Source organism: Paramormyrops kingsleyae, chromosome 2 (assembly GCF_048594095.1).
Source record: "Paramormyrops kingsleyae isolate MSU_618 chromosome 2, PKINGS_0.4, whole genome shotgun sequence".
NCBI classification, from domain to species: domain Eukaryota; kingdom Metazoa; phylum Chordata; class Actinopteri; order Osteoglossiformes; family Mormyridae; genus Paramormyrops; species Paramormyrops kingsleyae.
The window spans coordinates 1560227-1579211 of NC_132798.1; the positions used below are offsets into that span (position 1 = coordinate 1560227).

Below are 18985 nucleotides of genomic sequence, written 5' to 3' on the forward strand. Positions count from 1 at the left end.
TGGAGTCCCCCCTCATTGCTTCTGTGAAGCGCCTTGGGTTTCAGACAAAGTGCAATGTGAAGGTAACATTCATTCATGTGTTGCCTGGGATGGGACCCAAGCTCACAGATAATCAGTTAAGGGAAGTGGATGGATGTGATGCAGCTAGGATTATATAAAAGAGTAAGAAATGGTACAAAATCTCATTATTTAGCTAATTATGTCTATGTTCAATCAGTTAGTCAGTTAACACTGGTACCTTCATTATAAGTAGAAACCAAAAAAATAATCTCTAAAACAAACAGAAATAATGTTAGAGGTCTGCAGGTGCTGTCCACTTGATAAGATATCCCATTTTCTAACCACTTATTCAGAGCAGGGTCATGGGATGTTGCTGGCATCTGTCCCAGGAAGTGCAGGGCAGGGGACACCCTGGATGTAATGCCAGTTAATTGGAGCAGAGTACATTTAATTTTATGGGCAAACACACAGAAACACTACGGGCAATTTAGAGATGCCAATTCACCTAACTTTATGTGTCTGGGCTGCAGGAGGAAGCTCCCATGACACTGAGAGAACATGCAAACTCCATACACACACAGACACACACACACGGACACACATACTTACGCAGACACACACACACAAAGCAAGAGAAGGATAAGAGGCAACAGTACTGCACACCATACAAAGCCCGATATGACAGCCTATCTTTGTTTGAATCAGTGCGAAAAGAAAATATACTGAGCTTAATCTAAATTCAATATTAAAATTTATAACCCATGTAATTATACTGCTGCCAGACATTATTGAGTAAAATCAAATTTGATGTGATTTTACTCATTAAACACAAAATCCATTTTTTGTTTGTTTATCATGCAACGATAGCTAATTCCATGAAAGGGGATTTTCATTAGTTATTTAGAAAAGGACAATTAAAGTTAAACATAAAAAATCTTTGTCAAACGATTTGCGGTCCATTGTTTTCCTGATTCTAATTTCCCTGCATATTACTAAACAGACAAGAGTCTAAGCAGGACAGGAAGAAACATTATTAAGCCATTGCTGCTATCAATCTGAAACAGAAAGCTGGTGTTATTACAATACAAAAGCAGGCACCCGCGTAGAAACAGTACACATATGAAGGATCTCCTATTGTCACTTGTCCCGTATCGTCACCGGGTCGCGGGGCTCCAGAGGGTCATCCTGGAAGCTAAAGGCACAAGGCAGGAAATAACCCAGCATGGGACGCCACCCCATCACACGGCACACGCACCATTCATATTAACTGTACATTCAGGACCACATCTGAATAAACTGCATGAAACCTGTTGCATCGGACACTAAGAAAAGTGAGGAATGATCACAGGTGAAACCCCCCCCCCCCCACTCCAAACCATCTTTTCTGTGGCACAGCGGGAGACTAAACGCACAGCGATGATTCTGCGAAAATGCTGCTGAGTGGTACGTTGGAAGGACATAAACAGCCATTACTGTTTTGTTGGGAAGGGTGAAAAACATGGGCAGCTTATTCTGGGCTGATGTGCTGGATTCTCAGAACAACCTCGCATTAATCCTAAAATGAGCGGGACGAGAAGTGCTGATTTAAACAGATAATAATCAGCCAACAAGAATGTCACTGGAACGATGACCAGTGACACCTCAGAAAAGGAGCACGTTTTATATGACTGTATGCTGGTACCACTGTGCCTACATAAACAAATAAACTCAGTGTCTAGATGTTTTGTACAGTTAACATCAATCATTCATTGTTGTGGCTCCTTCCTCTTGTACCCTGCTTTCACAGAACACGGATGCCAATATTTTCTGGCATTTTAATTTGCCCCTGTAAAAACGCAATGCCATAATAACATAGTTACATAATGGGAGCGTATTTTCTCCCCCTTCCTCTCCCCCTGCCTCTCCCCCATTAAGGTACAGCTGACCAAGCTTTTAATTTGAAAACACAGACTAATTACAACATACAGCAGGACCATAAAGGATTCCAGGAACAAGAGAGTCCATTCACGGACTGAACACGACAGCCACACCACCTCTGCAGTGAAAAATCACAGAACCAATCTAGCAAAACATTTCTATATCTTTTCCTGTTATCATTCTCTCATAGATCCCACAGATCCATCACACAGAGCACATCTTTTGCTTGTCCAACCTAAAGACAGTTTTTGACTGTGTTTACGGTGTTTGGCTCAGTCTGGCTCAGTGTGTCCAGTCTGATGGCGAGCTTACAAAAAATGCTGCAATTGGCAAGCAATTGAAAAAGGATTTTGTTTTGGTTAAAAGCATCAGCTGATACCCATCTTATGTCTAAACATATTCTGTACCTGGTGCAGTTTCAAACGTGCATTGATAAAAGTCTATAAACGATTCCCAGAATCTTCTTCCATTAAAAAAAAAAATGAAATGGATTAAAGTGACGCACTTATTTACATGCGTGTATTTATGATAGTGTCAGCTTTCAGCAGTCGATGGCACATCTGCACTCAGGCACCATGTCACCTGAAGCAGATGTGGCCACTGGTCATGGGTCACACACACAGTCAAACAAAAGCTGAATGAATTGAATAATACATTTCAGGGCCCCGTGCACAAATGATAGCACACAGAATTCGATCAAAACAGCTAATGACTGCACTTGTTGAAAACGTGACTTATACAAATCAGACAGTAATTGTTCACAGAAACCATAAAGTTCTGTTGCCCATATAATTTTAATGCTTTATTTGTATTAGAGAAGTTCATAATATTCAGCATGATAGCAAGGTTGAAATATGCTGCCATTATTCTACAAAATAAATGTTTTAACTTCTCAGTACTAAACAGAGATGTTACCTTGTGATTATTTTCATGAAATGTTGCATGTTGATATATTAAATGTATGAACTTTAGTGTTTTTTTGATAATTTATTTTTATATTATTTAGATTTTTAGTTTACTCTGCAGGAATATATATATATACTTTTGCCCATTTTCTGTTAAATGTCTGAGGCAAATTAGAAGTAATTAAATAATAGAGTATCGCTGTACATAAACATAGCAAAATGTTTTTGGATTTTAGCTTTGCATTTATAAATATGTTTTTTTATTTTCAGCAATTTAGAATGACATGGGTGTGTGTACATCAATGGCATTGAAATGTTCAGCCCAGTACTAATGTGTCGAGGAGCTAGTGGGATGTAGAGGTCTGAACACCTACAAAAATCCAAGAATTACAAAACAAACGAGATGTTTTACGTTTTAATGGCTTTATATGTATGTACCACTCTGCTTTCTGTCACTTGGTTTTTTTATATTTCGGCACAGTTTTAGTTAAAATGAAACACGTGTAATTTATGGAGGTGGACAGGATCTGCACTGATTGAGCAGCAGCTTTCTGGAAGGCAGTGGCTTGAGTCTGTAGCTTGCCAAGGCTCTTGCCTCATGGGCTGCAGTCAGATAGGGGCAGATCTGAGCAAGACGAGCCCTGATCTTCCAAGGGGCAGCTGCTGAACAATGCCATTGTTTCTTCTGCCTGCCCATCATCTCTGGGGGGGGATCCTGGTAAGCAAACAGGAACCTTTTTAAAAAGGCCTCTGGGTTTAACAGGTGTGCACTGTACCTCTAAATGGTGCCCACAGACATCTCATCAGGTTTGGCAGCCTTGGCGCCTGTCATGGATTCACCCTGCACTGGCGGTTTGCTGTAACAGATCAAAGCTGTCAGCTTGCTCAGTAGGCCTTTCATTTATGGACTTTTGAGGCTCTCAACTGATATTTTCACCCGCACACTGTCCTGCAGCATGATTCACAAAGTACATCTTCCTCACTGTCATTTTGCTTAATAGCAGCAGCAGACCCATCTGAGTACTGAGGGCTTGAGGAAGGAGCAGCTATTTGGTTGGGTGCTGATTGTTCTCTCGTACACTTTGTACAGACTTTCCTGAAGACTGTGAAACTCTGTAATGGCCAATCTTATTGTACTATGACTCAATATGTAATTAGTGCCCATTAAGACTGCTATCAATAAACCTGAGAGAGAGTGGATGAGAAAGACATAATTTGTAGATTGGCTGGAAAATATTATATTGAAGTGGAAAATGCTTAGCAACACAAATATTTCACAAACCACAACAACAGAATGCTGCAAAGAGCAATCTATTTTCTTTTTATAACTCACTCAGATTTTATAATACACTCGGATTTTTCGGAGGTAATGTGCTTTAATTACTGCAATGCACTGTGCTGAAACAACCATTTCTGTGTGGTTAGTAATCAACTATAAAAAAAAACTCCCATTATTTATGTAAGCTATGTTTATTAATCTATGTTTATTAATCTATGTTTATTAATTAAGTCATTTAGTTCATGTCTGTCCAGCCTTTTTTTTTGGGAATGGCAAAAATATTTTAAATTAAACACATATACAGAGAAATATGATTGAGAAGAGGCCTATCCCCAGGGTTAAGGACGGCTGACTTACAGACAGCTATACAAACAGGCGGCCATAAAGCCTAGTGTAGTAAAAATTCAGGTTAAATATAATGGTTCATAATGATGAATCCATGCACTACTTTGTGACATTTGAGAAAACATTGTGCGGTATCAGCGGGTCATTGGCTCGAGGTTCAGTACAATACTGTGTGTTATTACCCTGATTATTACTGTATAATCATTATTATTATTTATGTATTATTATATCTCCAGCTTACCTATAAATTTGACTCAAAGACAGACTTAGGGAATGGATCTCTTTAGAAACCTGGGGACTAGTTAATCAGAGAAAAACTCCTAATACAACTTGATGCGCAGTACACCAAATAAAAATGACTAACTTGAAATATTAAAGTAAAAATTCTAGCCTGAAATCCATGCCTCTGACAGGGCCCACGTGGGGCCATTAGTTGAAAAGTCCCTTAAGAGAGTCTGATGGTCGATCCACCTCATGGTATCCTGAAGAGTATTCTCTACCACGAACTGTCCACCAAGAAGGCCTTCACTTCATGCTCTGCATGGAAACTTCCCATCCACCAAGGAAGGTTTTGATGGGGGATTCTGACTCTTCTTTGCCTCCACAGACCTTCTCCTCCGGCCGACGAGCCTCTACTCCACAGCCTCTACTCTCCTCCAGCTACTCCACAGCTGCAACCGGTTAAGCGCTCTCCTCAGCGGGTTTTTTGGCAGGACGTCGGGTCAAACAGGGGTTGGCAGCAGGCGTGGCAATGCGGAGGGTTCAAGTTTAGGCTCTCTGACCCTAGAATGGGAATGCATGAGGTCAGGGAGAAGGCAGCGGCCCATTGTTTTTAAAAATTCTGATTATTTGGTTATTTAAGCTGACCCTAGCCATGCCGGTCCTCTCGAGCACAAGAGGAGGCCTGGACACTATCAAGCCATTAACTTCATCTCCTCCAGTAATTTGTAAAAGTGCACGGCTACTGGGATAGCCTTAGCTGGTGGGGTGGAGGGGTACCAAGTCAGAGCGGGCGAAGAAAGGGAAGGAAATGGTTAGCAAATCAGAAGAGATGGTGGTTTATTTTTGCCTCTGGCTGCAAAATAAATTTAGATCTGTCACAAGACTGCGGGCATCAGTTCCAAGATGCTTGGATCATTATGGCAGTTCTTAACACACAGTTTATTGCAGCATAAGGATGAGTAGATCATACTGTCGGACTATTCCTGTCTAACCAAATCCCTCCATTATGTATTTTGTGAGTATCTCATTAACCTCACGGTGAGGACGGGTTCTTACTGAATCGCTCTGATCCACCTGTCAGTTTCAAGCTACTGGTATAAATTAAAGGACCTTTCCGACAGTGAGGTAGTTACTAGGAGTTGAATAGGAACTGCCAAATAGGTACGAGTGGACGAGGTTTTCCGGTTAGTGACAAGGTACACCTTCTCATTGTGGCTCCTCCCTGTGACTTCCCAGCCTGTGCCTCCCTCTCCCAGCCTGTGTCTCCCTCTCCCAGCCTGTGTCTCCCTCTCCCTCCCTGTGACTCCCTCTCGCAGCCTGTGTCTCCCTCTCCCAGCCTGTGACTCCCTCTCGCAGCCTGTGTCTCCCTCTCCCAGCCTGTGACTCCCTCTCCCAGCCTGTGTCTCCCTCTCCCAGCCTGTGACTCCCTCTCGCAGCCTGTGTCTCCCTCTCGCAGCCTGTGTCTCCCATTCCCAGCCTGTGTCTCCCTCTCCCAGCCTGTGTCTCCCTCTCCCAGCCTGTGACTCCCTCTCGCAGCCTGTGTCTCCCTCTCCCAGCCTGTGTCTCCCTCTCCCAGCCTGTGTCTCCCTCTCCCTCCCTGTGACTCCCTCTCGCAGCCTGTGTCTCCCTCTCCCAGCCTGTGACTCCCTCTCGCAGCCTGTGTCTCCCTCTCCCAGCCTGTGACTCCCTCTCCCAGCCTGTGTCTCCCTCTCCCAGCCTGTGTCTCCCTCTCCCAGCCTGTGACTCCCTCTCCCAGCCTGTGTCTCCCTCTCCCAGCCTGTGACTCCCTCTCCCAGCCTGTGTCTCCCTCTCCCAGCCTGTGATTCCCTCTCGTAGCCTGTGTCTCCCTCTCCCAGCCTGTGTCTCCCTCTCCCTCCCTGTGACTCCCTCTCGCAGCCTGTGTCTCCCTCTCCCAGCCTGTGACTCCCTCTCGCAGCCTGTGTCTCCCTCTCCCAGCCTGTGTCTCCCTCTCCCAGCCTGTGACTCCCTCTCCCAGCCTGTGTCTCCCTCTCCCAGCCTGTGACTCCCTCTCGCAGCCTGTGTCTCCCTCTCCCAGCCTGTGACTCCCTCTCGCAGCCTGTGTCTCCCTCTCCCAGCCTGTGACTCCCTCTCGCAGCCTGTGTCTCCCTCTCCCAGCCTGTGACTCCCTCTCGCAGCCTGTGTTTCCCTCTCCCAGCCTGTGTCTCCCATTCCCAGCCTGTGTCTCCCTCTCCCAGCCTGTGTCTCCCTCTCCCAGCCTGTGACTCCCTCTCGCAGCCTGTGTCTCCCTCTCCCAGCCTGTGATTCCCTCTCGCAGCCTGTGTCTCCCTCTCCCAGCCTGTGTCTCCCATTCCCAGCCTGTGTCTCCCTCTCCCAGCCTGTGTCTCCCTCTCCCAGCCTGTGACTCCCTCTCGCAGCCTGTGTCTCCCTCTCCCAGCCTGTGATTCCCTCTCGTAGCCTGTGTCTCCCTCTCCCAGCCTGTGTCTCCCTCTCCTACCCTGTGTCTCCCTCTCCTACCCTGTGGATACTGACTGAGCCCACAGTTCTATTTTCTTAATGCTGCCATATTCGAAAATCATATTTTCTCTTGCTCATTTCTTCATTTGACTGGACGCCTACATGTGACCCATGCTCATTTTATTTTATTTTTTTTAATAGAAGGCTCCTTTTTTCATAAACTTCTCTGTCTTCCCTGCCGCTCTCCTTATTTCCAACAATGGAAATGTCAGTGGCGTGAACCTTGGCTCTGCGAGTGACATCACGTCGTGGCCGAGACGGTCCGTAACGAGCGGTGTCTCGCCCGCACGCGGCATGTTAATTAGACTGAGTTAATCTTCTACCTCTTTCCTGTGGCTCCCGCCCTGCCAGACGGTCCGTTGTCACCCACGGCGGCTCGGTGACGGTCCCTACCCTCGTTTAGTGGCAGCTCTGTCCCATACGTGTAGGATGTGACTTGCACCAATAGCCTCACCAAAGCCAAAAAATAAAGGACCATTTCCTCCTGTCCTGCTTACTTATTAATCTTCCCATTTTAAATCGATGTATATCTTTAATTTGGAATGTTTGGAGCGTATGGTATAGGGGTGTGGCCTATATTTACGGAGCTCGTCTGCTTCATCACTGCCCACCACTAGTGTCACCTTTCACACCCTCAAAGAACATCCAGAGCGTTTCTCTCCAGCTGTCAGCCTTTAGAGTGCCCCCCCCCCTCCCCAGTACCCTCCCACCCCCAATTAATCATCATTAACGCAGAAAAGGAAGCCCTGAGTTCACTGCAGTATGGCTGGATTCGGCGATGAATGGCGTTTTATTTTTACAGTTAAGAGAAAGATTAACGTGAAAACAGTTCCAGTTTTTTATTGTTTAGTTTAGATGTTTTGCCTTTTTAATGAGCAGAAGAAAGCTGGCAGGTTGTCAAGTATAATCCAACATTTTTTCATATTACCGGAAAATGTGCTGCTTCAAAATAAATACGGATATTAACATCAATCATGAAACAGTTGCCAGGCCAGCCAATTAAAAAACAGAAGAGAAAACCCAATGAAACATCACTCCCAGCTGATAAACTCCCACTGCAGTATTATTTCTTGGTTTTGACAAATCAGATTGTCTAAATGAATTTCAGCCTATGGTGTGGGGGGGGGGGCTGTAATTGATAGTCTTTCCACAGACAGATCTGTGTGTTTATAAATCTTAAAAGCTGGGGGGGTAACACATTGGAGTAGGGGTCTCCCTCAACATCATGGTCACTGATTAATGAGGCTTGGCACCTCCTTGCCACACACGTCGCCTCAGCCGGGGCATTATTCCATCCAGCTGCTACTGGCCAATTCATCCAACCATCCATTATAGGCTCCACCTTCATAAGTCTGTCTCTCCTGCCGCCCATGGGCATCCCTGAGCACCTCACAGTTTGCTACTCACCTTCTCAGCAAGCAGCAGACCACACGTGCAGATACATTATGTTCACATGTGTCCAAGGTCCTGTGTATTTTACATTCAGGCCCAATCAACCAAACAGCACCGCATGCACATATTGGTCAGTCTACAAGCACGGAGGGTGGTTTATTTTAACCAAACTTTAATTTGTTGTCTTTGAATGGAGACATATATTTACAGAAAGCCTGTGAATACCCAAGACTGGTTTCAGCACTGGCAGCATGTGAACCTTCCATCTAATGAAGATGTGAAGTGAGATGTAGACTGCAGGAGATCACTGAAATCCCTTTCAGCCTGAAAGCGTAGTGTTTCTTGACAGGGAAACAGAAATCCTCCATCCCTGAGCTTGGACGATGGACCTTTGCAGCCACTTTACAGTGAAAGCTAGCAAACGCCACAAGACCTGAAAGTTTAGCGTCTCACATCGACAGTGTTTTACACAGTCAGCAAGGGAAACAGACACGGCCTACTAGATTAGTTTCCCAGTAAACATTCATGGTGGGATCCAACCAAACACAGAAATAACATTTTAAAAAGCTCCATTCATAGACTTTTTGGAAACACTTTACTTGCGATGGCACTGTTACTTAATGTATTAACCAGAAACGAAGTGTTAGTTCATCATTAATAAATCATAACAGTCCATGTATTCCATGTAGTTACTACATTTGTTCATGATTTGTACTTGAGTAGTAACTGAGTTACTAAGTTACTTGTCCCCCCTCAAGTAAAGTGTTACTGACTTTTTTTCCAAACTATTTCCAGATTTCCTCCAACAAAAGTTGGAGCCTCTTCATTCAGTTTCCATTGATGTTCTGCGTATTTTAATTTATTTTTTTACTGCAGTCAGAAGGGGAATCGCCCAGTTAACAGACTGACACCTCCCAGCTGACATGTAGAGGACACAAGCGTGTGTCTATACATGCATGTGTAATATATTCATATCTCCACTTTAGCCACATGGAGCACTACAGAGGGATGGTTTTGTTGTTTGTCGTGTACAGTGCATACGAGGTCCGTGTGGAGCCGCCTTGGTCTGCAGGTTATGAGTGAGGAGAAGAGTCCATACAGCCCACATCTGGCCTCTCACTCAGACTGGCACTGCGGCCTCGTGGTGAGCCCACGCTTTTCCACTGACCCCCTCAGTGCGGCGACGACCGCGGCCGAGACCGGCCAAAGAAAACAGCTCCACCCCCCCCGCCCGACTCAGCTTGCGTTACGTAAATAATACATTATTAAAGAGCATCATAATAATGTCAAACCAGGGGAAGCACAGCGGGCCAGGCTGTCTGTTTTATCTGTACTGAAAATAAGCAGAAGCAGAACAAACATTTGGACTGTAGGGGCGGGGTGCCTTCGAATTAAACCGTGGCATCATTTCAGGAGCATTCGTTTATTATGGCGAAATGAACGTTCAACGGGCAGCTCTCCGGAACCCCGACAGATCACAGCCGTTGCTCGGGAGGGCTGTTCGACTGGCGTGTTTGTAGAAGATGTTCGAAGTTTTCAATAAACTGTGGTTAACCAAAGTCCCAGTTCGGGGGCCTGGACTGAGTTGATCTGTCCTAGAATGCATATAACAGGCCAGAACCAGAATCAATTCTGTTCAACACTAAATCCAAATTTCAAGACAGCAATCTATAGCATAAGGCAATTTGGGGGGGGGGGGGGTAAAAAGCGAAAAAGGAAAGAAAGAAGGAAAAGCTTTCCGATGGGAGGGCAGCAGTGTGTGTGTGTGTGTGTGTGTGTGTGTGTGTGGAGGTGTGTGTGTGTGTGTGTGTGTGTGCAGGTGTGTGTGTCTGTGTGTGTGTCTGTGTGTGTGTGTGTGCAGGTGTGTGTGTGTGTGTGTGTGCAGGTGTGTGTGTCTGTGTGTGTGTCTGTGTGTGTGTGTGTGTGTGTGTGTGTGTGTGTGTGTGTGTGGAGGTGTGTGTGTGTGTGTGTGTGTGTGCAGGTGTGTGTGTGTGTGTGTGTGTGTGTGTGCAGGTGTGTGTGTGTGTGTGTGTGTGTGTGTGTGTGTGTGTGCAGGTGTGTGTGTGTGTGTGTGTGTGTGTGCAGGTGTGTGTGTGTGTGTGTGTGTGTGCAGGTGTGTGTGTGTGTGTGTGTGTGTGTGTGTGTGTGTGCAGGTGTGTGTGTGTGTGTGTGTGTGTGTGTGCAGGTGTGTGTGTGTGTGTGTGTGTGCGTGTGTGTGTGTGTGTGTGTGCAGGTGTGTGTGTGTGTGTGTGTGTGCAGGTGTGTGTGTGTGTGTGTGTGTGTGTGTGCAGGTGTGTGTGTGTGTGTGTGTGTGTGTGTGCAGGTGTGTGTGTGTGTGTGTGTGTGTGTGTGTGTGTGTGTGTGTGTGGAGGTGTGTGTGTGTGTGTGTGTGTGTGTGTGGAGGTGTGTGTGTGTGTGTGTGTGTGTGTGCAGGTGTGTGTGTGTGTGTGTGTGTGTGTGCAGGTGTGTGTGTGTGTGTGTGTGTGTGTGTGTGTGTGCAGGTGTGTGTGTGTGTGTGTGTGTGTGTGTGTGTGTGTGGAGGTGTGTGTGTGTGTGTGTGTGTGTGGAGGTGTGTGTGTGTGTGTGTGTGTGTGTGTGTGTGCAGGTGTGTGTGTGTGTGTGTGTGTGTGTGCAGGTGTGTATGTGTGCTTGAGTGTGTGTGTGTGCAGGTGTGTGTGTGTGCAGGTGCGTATGTGTGCTTGAGTGTGTGTGTGTGCTTGAGTGTGTGTGTGTGCTTTATGCGCTGAGATAGTAATTTGGCAGGCTAGCGGCGTGTTGTTTTGCGGTATCGGCACACGGTGCCCCCGCCCCAAGGGGACCCCACTGCTGCTGTCGCTCCCTGACATCTTTTTCCAAAGTCTTCGCCTCTTTTGATCTGAGAGGAGCTGCTGCTTCACGCCAGCTGCTCGTGCTCTGCCTGAACACTCATGTAATTACACTTGAAAATGATTAAATAAACCTCATAAGGCCGGAAATAACAAACAAAAAGAACTCCTCTCTGTTTTATGAAACCGCTTATTAATTTATTTGGAATAAAAAGTAACGATGCCCCCGAAGGGAGCAGAGCAGGGCAGGCATTCTCAGTAACGAAGTCAGTATGGAACCAATGGAATGTACCAGAATGCTTTTTTTCTGAGTGGAAAATAAAATCATCATGTACCAAAACATTAAGCTTCATAAAGAGAAACCTGTTCTAGTCTGAAAACCTACATAATTAGCTTTTATAAATATATATTAGAACACCATGATTTTTTAGGAGGCTCAGAATACACACAGCAAAAATCGGGATATGTTAATGCTTTTTTCCCATGATTTTTATAGTCTATCTGTAAACACAGTCATAATCTGGAACATGTTTACAGGAGACTTTAAGGGGTAGGTTTTATTTTTATGCATTACATAAATGTACATTATTCTAATAGTCTCAGTGGACTAAGGTTAAAACTGTACACTCACTGGCCACTTTATTAAGTACACCTGTTCAACAGCTCGCTGAAGCAAGTATCTAATCAGCTAGTCATATTTTAGCAGCACAATGTATAAAATCATGCAGATACAGGTCAGGAGCTTCAGATAATGTCCACATCAAACACCAGAATGGGGAAGGAAGGTGACTTAAGTGATTCTGAACATGGTATGGTTGTTGGTGCCTGACAGGCTGGTATGAGTATATCGGAAACCATTGATCGACAGAAAAGAAAAAAATGCAGTGAGCGGTGGTTCTCTGGGTGAAAATGCCTTGTTGATGGCAGAGGTCAGTGAAGAATGACCAGACTGGTTCAAGCTGATGAAGACAACAGCAAGTCGAATAAGCTCACATTACAGCCAAGCTATGCAGGAGAGCATCTCTGAATGCACAACACATCGAACCTTGAAGCAGATGGGCTACAGCAGCAGACCATCACACCGGGTGCTGCTCCTGTCAGCTACGAACAGGAAGCTGAGGCTACAGTGGGCACAGGCTCAGCAAAACTGGACAGTGAGAGATTGAGTAAATGTTGCCTGGTCAGATGAGTCTCCATTTCTGCTTTAACATTCAGATGGCAGGGCCAGAATTTGGTGTAAACAACATGCGTAAAATCCGGGATCCATCCTGCCTTGTATCACTGGTGAGAGCAAGCTGGCTGTGAAGGGCAGCCACGCTTAGCAGCTCCCTGGGGGTTAAGAGCCTTGCTCAAGGACCCAGAGATGTACCAAGGCTGGGCTCAAACCAGCAACCTTCCAATCACAAGCACAGAGGCTTTGCTCACTGAGCCACATGCTGCTTCCAACAGGCTAACAACCCAAGTCCCAAAGCTCATATCACCTCAGACTTGTTTCTTGAACATGACAATGAGTTCTCTGTACTCAAATGGCCCCCACAGTCACCAGATATCAATCCAACAGAGCACCTATGGGATGTGGTGAGTCAGGAGATTCGCATCATGAAGGTGCAGCAGACAAATATGCAGCAACTGCATGATCCTATAATGTGAACATGGACCAAAGTCTCTGAGAAATGATTCAAGTACCATGTGGAATCTACCCCACAAAGAAATATGGCAGTTCTGAAGGCGAAAGGGTGCCAACCTGGTATTAGCAAGGTTTACATAATAAAGTGGCCAGTGAGTACATGAATATACATGAAAAATGTTTATAATTTTCTATTACCAGATTTTTTGAAAGAAAAACTATTTTAAAATGGTTTTCCAATCCTTTAATAATATAAATTATTGATACTTAAACATATTCACTGCGGAGCCTGAAAATAATATTTGAAACACATGGCAGAGTTTGAAGGGTAGCATGAATATTTTAAGGGTCTTCTGACATAACTTAAATGTCTGGAAATTCACTGAGGCAATACAGTTTGTGAATTGACAATGCCCGATTTTAACTTTGTTTATGTGTTATGCACATAAAATTTCAGGCTGGTGCAATGTTACAGTTAAATTACAAAAATGTATAAAAATGTATTTTTATATTTAGAAACGTATAAATTTATATCTATTGTAATAAACACCTTTTAATCTAATGTTTAAATAATTAGATACCTTTTACACTATCATGAAACATTATTTCGCTCAAACTCAAACATCGCGATGCTGTCATGCCAAGTATTTATGAACATGAAGATGTATGAACATTCCCAGACAATCTAGTCGTCTAGCAGAAACCTAATGATAATGCAAGACGTTGAAGCGGTTAGCATGACTATTACTTTGGTTTATAACAGCACTTACAGCATCTTCCTGTGAGAGCAGCACGTCAGCTTGATGTAATGGTCTCCTTCGGGAGAAGCTCCACAGAGCAGAACATTGCTTTTTATGTGCTGTTAGTCCACATTTACAGAAGATGTTACACTTTATAACATGTTCCCACTTCAAAGGTAACAAATCTTTAGCTATTTAATGTATGATATAATAGATTATTTAAAAAAGAAAAAAATAAAGTAAGACCCTTGGGATACAGCCTAGAAAATAACGAATCAAGTTTGATCGTTTTAAGAAGTAAAATGATATTGAAGGTTTTATACAGATCCTTGTTTAAACTATGTAATTGTATACTATGAGAAGGAGTAACTAGTTTTTAAATTTTAATTAAAAAGGGGAAAAGCACTGATTCACTGAGAATAAATGGACGTGCACTTGTCAAATCTTCCAGAAAGGTATGTGGGCAAGAGGGACAATATTAGATCAGACGCTTAAGCAAGTGTCTTCATGTTGAGGTTGCAGCCATGGGTGGGGAAGCAGGTGTGGTTTGATAAGCAGGGGCTGTGTTGGCAGCCTTCTCACCTACACTAGAAGTAAAATGTGTTCTGCTTGGGTTTGTCCTTGGTCCTACTTCAGCCCAAAAGCTGAGATCGATATTCGCAATGATTGAGAGTATAAGAAGATCCCGCTCCACGCCCACCTGAAAAAGATGTTCTGTACAATGTAATTTCCAGGCCTGCGTAGTTCCAGAACAGTCCGTCCTGTTCTCATCGCCAGCTGGCTTATCTGGTCTTTAGACACTGCCACAGATCCTCCTGAATCACTTCAGAGATGGCCGGGAGGCATTTTGGGGAAGCAGGTAACCATTGAGGGATTAAGCGATTTGGATGGCAATCCACCACATTAAAAAATGCCGCTGGACGCAGACGTTCTGTATCTGCCATTCGATGAGGATGAGAAACGGTGGATAAAATACAAACATCCACTTTAACGCCATCCTTACTGATTGACCAATTATGGCCGCTGACAATAAGGAAATTTAGAAAGTCCTAGATCACCAGCGGGCAGAAAGCCAGACAAGCGACACTGAGGCCAACCGAAGGTCCAGGAGAACGGGCAGTAGACCGGCTATCGACAACTCCTGAAGTATGGAGGCCCACAACTTCATAGGCAAAACGGCTCCCAACTTGGCAAAACGGCTCCCAACTTGGCAAAACGGCTCCCAACTTGGCAAAATGGCTCCCTATTCCAGAATAAGGTGGTGCAAGCATGGCAGACATGTGCAGTGTACTCACACTCACTCCGCTGTCAAGTCCCCTCGAATACAAAACAAAACAATCAAACAATCAAGATACATATCCTGACCCCCACTGCTATAAGGGGCAACATTCCTGAAGCACTGGATCCACGGGGTCGCCAGCTCTCACACATCTGGCGTGACACTCATGCTTTCTTACTTTTCCTACCCATTTTTTCATAAAGATATAGTGAAGTCAACACCCAGGGCTCAGGACAGAGACACAAGCCAATAAAACACTGTCAAAAAATCGTCCACTGTTTATTCCCACTCAAGAGTCTCAGTTACACTTCGTAGAGGGAATAAAACCCAAATGCCTTCCTTAACTCACTCTCACATGTCTAACACACACCAGTAGCTCAAACCCACAAAGTGAGAAAAGAGAGACCAAATGGTTTTTGTAGTCTAGTAAAAAACTTGTCTGACTTAAAGGAACAAACATTACACTGGATTGGTTAACCAAAATAACTGATTATGGAAACAATATGCCTACACAGTAAATGAAAGTCATCTCTAGTCGAATCAGCTGCAATGCTAAAGTTACTACCGAAAAGCCTGCGCGCTTAAAAGAAATCCGGGGCAGAGAGAAGTCCCTCCAGTCGGAGACGCGGGGAGAGGGAGGGAAGGAGCTGTTAAAGGTCAGCCTGACTTCCAAGGCACTTTGCGGGCAAGAAGCGACACAGGTGTCTGCAATCAGCGCTCAAATTGCCCCCTTCTCTACAATCAAGACAGCCCGCAGCAAAGAAACTCAGACACATGGAAAACAGCGAGAAAGCGAGGCACTGAGGCAGCAGGGATGCTTTTTAAGTAATAATTTTAATCGCAAGTAGTTGGCTATTTCATCGAGATTGCAGTAAAGTCATATTGTGAAAGCTGCAATGTGATATATCTTAAAACGTCTCTGTATTCCTGCATTGAATCCGAGTCTGCACCCCCTTTAAATGAACGAGAGAAACACGAATCAAACACAAGAAAAGCAACATAAGCACTTATTGTCTTAGTGACGGGCAGTTTTAAAATTAACTTGGCTAATGTCGTATCTAAACAAAATGTACAGTATAATCACTGGCGGTTTGTTTCCAGCTTTAAAACGTGAAAATAATGCATTTGTGTAGCAACAATGGTATAAACGGGTTAATGCACAGTGAATTAACTTTATCTCGATTAATCACACACTTGTCATGTTGCGATGCCATAAAAAATTAGTCTATATATTCATTATAGAGATTAAATTCTCTATGTTCAAATAAGCAGTTACGATCAAAGACATTATAGCTCTTCGTGACTTAAAGATTAATGCTTAAAGGTTAATGCATCAACTTTAACATCATAGTTTCTTCGATTTATTCGTAAAGTCCTTTATCAAATTGGATATGCTGTGGGAAAGATGCTTCAATTAATTTGCATTAAAACGACTGTCATTGTGTGTATTATTATTATTATTATTATTATTATTATTATTCGTAGTTATACTTTTATGTGTTAATTCCACTTATTATATTATTATATTACATAATGAACCATATTTCTTGCTTAATCGCGGTGAAGGGGGGCGACTCCGACTGTCCCTGATATGTGATATACAAATCATAACCCTATCGTGGACACATTAGTGGTTTTTGGGGATGTCGGACTATATATAAACAGACACACACAATCCAGTAATTACTGTTTTGTACCCGACTTTGAAATGTTCATCTCCCAGTCCCTCTCCACTCACACGAACTGACAGCACATGTCCTCCCCCCTCCAGAGGAAGCGCCCTGTCAGATTAAGATGACTGCAGATCGGAGCAGCATGGAGACAAGCCGGAGAGGTCACTTTACATTAACGGAGCCGTGCCTATAGCAATGCGCCGGTCCACGCTAATCGCCGTGGCAATTCAGCCAAACTTACTTTCCGAGAACTGAACTGCTGCTGACACCCGGAGCTGCCCTGGGCGTTTCACCACCTGCCTCACCTGCCCGTGTCGCAAACCGGCAGCCAGCCAGCCATCTGGAGGGAGCCTTTCATTCCCTGCCAGAGAAACAAAGTGCACAAAAATCATGGCGACATCTTTATTTCATTAATGTGACAGCGCAAACACAAATTACTCCCGTGCTTATAATGGGGGCCCCTTCGGAGAGGAAGCCAGCGGGAACAGCGCAGGGAGAGGGGAGGGGAGGGGAAGTTGGGGCTCCGCTCACCTCGCAGCACTGGTGCGCGGTGAAATTTCACGCGCGTCTTCTCACTTTCAAGCCCTGAGCCGTATCACTTTCTCCGTTTGATTTCCTCGCACGTACCCGGGGTTTAAAGCTGTTTGGAGACAGGCTTTTCCTGCTGCCTTCTTTCTCTTTATTCTGAATCGAACTGACTTTTTCACATACACAAACACACACACACACACACGTGTGTGTGTGTGTGTGTGTGTGTGTGTGTGTGTGTGTCAGAGAGAGAGAGCGTGTTTTGGTTGTCTACGAGAAATGCAAAACTTACAAACCTTGAAACAACAATTATTCCACATATAAAACTGTTTTCTTTGTGTTGCAAATGGATGGTTTTGATGTTAAGAGCCGTGGAAATAGAAACAGCGTGCATTGCACACCATTACGTACAGGCAGATGCTTCCTGCACTCATTAGGCTAGTTGGCCGGATCCTCTAATCAGAGAGAAAGTAAATTATTCAGTTTTGTAAAGCAGCCGAGCCGGCATTTCTCGATTTATTTAAGTCTGAAGCAAGCTGTGAGAATGATTTCCAGCCTGTTCAATATACGGGGAAGTCTAGTACCTCCTAATACTGCCCTTTATGCACGGTTTCCATCATTTGATAAACGATACAGGCTTGTCTGTGTTGGCCATCTCATTCTGAGAAATCTACCTTTTCTGTACCCAAATAATGTGCTTCATGATGCTGTATCTCGGCTAATTTGCAAAACACAATATAGCCCTTTGTTTGTTTGAATGTGGCATCAATAATGAATGGAATTAATTAGGCACGGTATATTGAAACAATTGAGCTGTAACTTCATCTGCCTGCTTCTCTGTTTAACTTTGAACTTTTTAAAACAATGTACAGTTTAATGGAAACAGATACTGGTATAGTAAAGTAATGAAAACGAACTGTATTTGTAAAAAGATCGCCAATGATTTCCTGTTATGGTGTGAGCCTGCGTTCAGCTGAATGCTTGCTTCGTTCAAGACTCATGATTTGTTTTGTCCAGATTGTTCCTACAGCTGTTGTTTGTCCCTTTGCCATGATACATTAAACAGGCTTCAAAGAGCGAATTCGTTTCAACTCAGTTTGTTTTCATACAGTATCCTTTCCAGCATAGTTGGCCTGAAGCATTTAATGAAGATTTAACAAGGGCTGCATTATTACGGTTAATGTTAAACCATAGTAAATATCACAGTGGGAAAGGCAGAAGACAAGAGAAGGCAGGAAAAAAACTCTCCCCCCCCCCCCCTTCCCGAAAGGGGAGAGAAAACCAGTGGGGGTCGAAAGCCAACTTGCTGCCCGAGCACCCCTGGGCCTGCTAGCATTATTGCGGAAGAAAGTCTAATTCAGAAGCAAGGGGGGAGTTTATTGGGGTGGGGGCAAATGTGCAAAAATCAGGCTATGAGGACAACTTCATTGTTGCTGTTTGATCTTTGGTGGAACAAGTGAATTGCACCTATGTATGTGAAAAGGGCATCATTTGGTGTTTCAATGGTTTAATCACGCTGTGTAATGAGACTGCTGCAGTCCTTCTTTCAGACGGATGAGGAATCACATAATTAGTGGAGTAGCAGAGCTCACAGGCACTGTCAATAACAAGGGGCTAACTGCTGTTGTGCCCATTAATTTGAATTCCTTTAGAAAATGATTGCGCTCCACCAATATCTAAAACTTACAAGCTGTTTCAGATGATAATAGCTTCCAGGCAGATAGAGTAAATAGACAGCTAACCCTAACCCTCACTCC

At 44.2% G+C, this 18985-nt stretch overlaps 2 long non-coding RNA genes across 2 annotated transcripts; one reads left to right on the forward strand and one right to left on the reverse strand.

Annotated features, from left to right (window-relative positions):
* Positions 1–4218: 4218 nt before the first annotated feature.
* On the reverse strand, positions 4219–17423 carry LOC140587680 (uncharacterized). The gene is made up of 3 exons (XR_011989361.1): positions 17232–17423; positions 16942–17061; positions 4219–5229 (listed from the first exon to the last, which is right to left on the reverse strand). It is a non-coding gene; the product is annotated as an uncharacterized lncRNA (long non-coding RNA).
* LOC111842703 (uncharacterized) lies at positions 15638–17175 on the forward strand. The gene is made up of 2 exons (XR_002837970.2): positions 15638–15925; positions 16799–17175. It is a non-coding gene; the product is annotated as an uncharacterized lncRNA (long non-coding RNA).
* Positions 17424–18985: the final 1562 nt, after the last annotated feature.